Here is a 652-nt window from a genome sequence, read left to right on the forward strand (position 1 = left end):
GAAAAATCTATGTGAAGTTTTCGCTGCATACTACCTAAAGTATTCTCTAAAACTTAGAGTGTAAAATTGATGAAGGTTGTCAAATTTGATTTGAATAACGAAATATCGTAAATAGCCTCAAAACATGTACTTTTTCTTGCTGCACTTGTGTGAGAAAAGGACATGGCGGGTTATCTTATTATGATTATTTGTACTCTGGCAGTCTAGCTGGTTGTGACAGATCATCAGACATGCTGATAAAACACAGAGAATAGTTTATAATTTAGAGCAAGTTTTCATACAAGTGTCAGCTAGATCAGGTCAGAAAATGAATATTTGGTAGTGACAACAGTGGCTCTGTTGCCTAATGGAAAAGGCGTCTGATTTTGAATCAGAAAATTGTGGGTTCGAGTCCCATCAGGGTCAATGTTTTTTAGTTTTGTAGTTTTAGAAATGTTAACATACTCCGTAAACTGATCATGATTTTGCACGATGATTGTTGTCAATTTTTACGACATTTATTTTTACAAATGATAAGGTTGATTGTTCAGCTCAAACTACATGTAACTGTTTGATGCAGGAAGTTTACAGGAAATAACCTTTATGTTGTCAGACATTAATTTACTAAAACAATTGAATGAAAGTATTTGAATTGAAATAAACCGCTAGTTTT

General features: G+C 33.1%; 1 non-coding gene across 1 annotated transcript; it reads left to right on the forward strand.

Moving 5' to 3' along the window:
• Window positions 1-332: 332 nt before the first annotated feature.
• Window positions 333-405, forward strand: Trnaq-uug (transfer RNA glutamine (anticodon UUG)). The gene has a single exon. It is a non-coding gene; the product is annotated as a tRNA-Gln (tRNA).
• The last annotated feature ends 247 nt before the right edge of the window (window positions 406-652 follow it).

Source organism: Watersipora subatra, chromosome 8, assembly GCF_963576615.1.
Source record: "Watersipora subatra chromosome 8, tzWatSuba1.1, whole genome shotgun sequence".
Classification (NCBI taxonomy): domain Eukaryota; kingdom Metazoa; phylum Bryozoa; class Gymnolaemata; order Cheilostomatida; family Watersiporidae; genus Watersipora; species Watersipora subatra.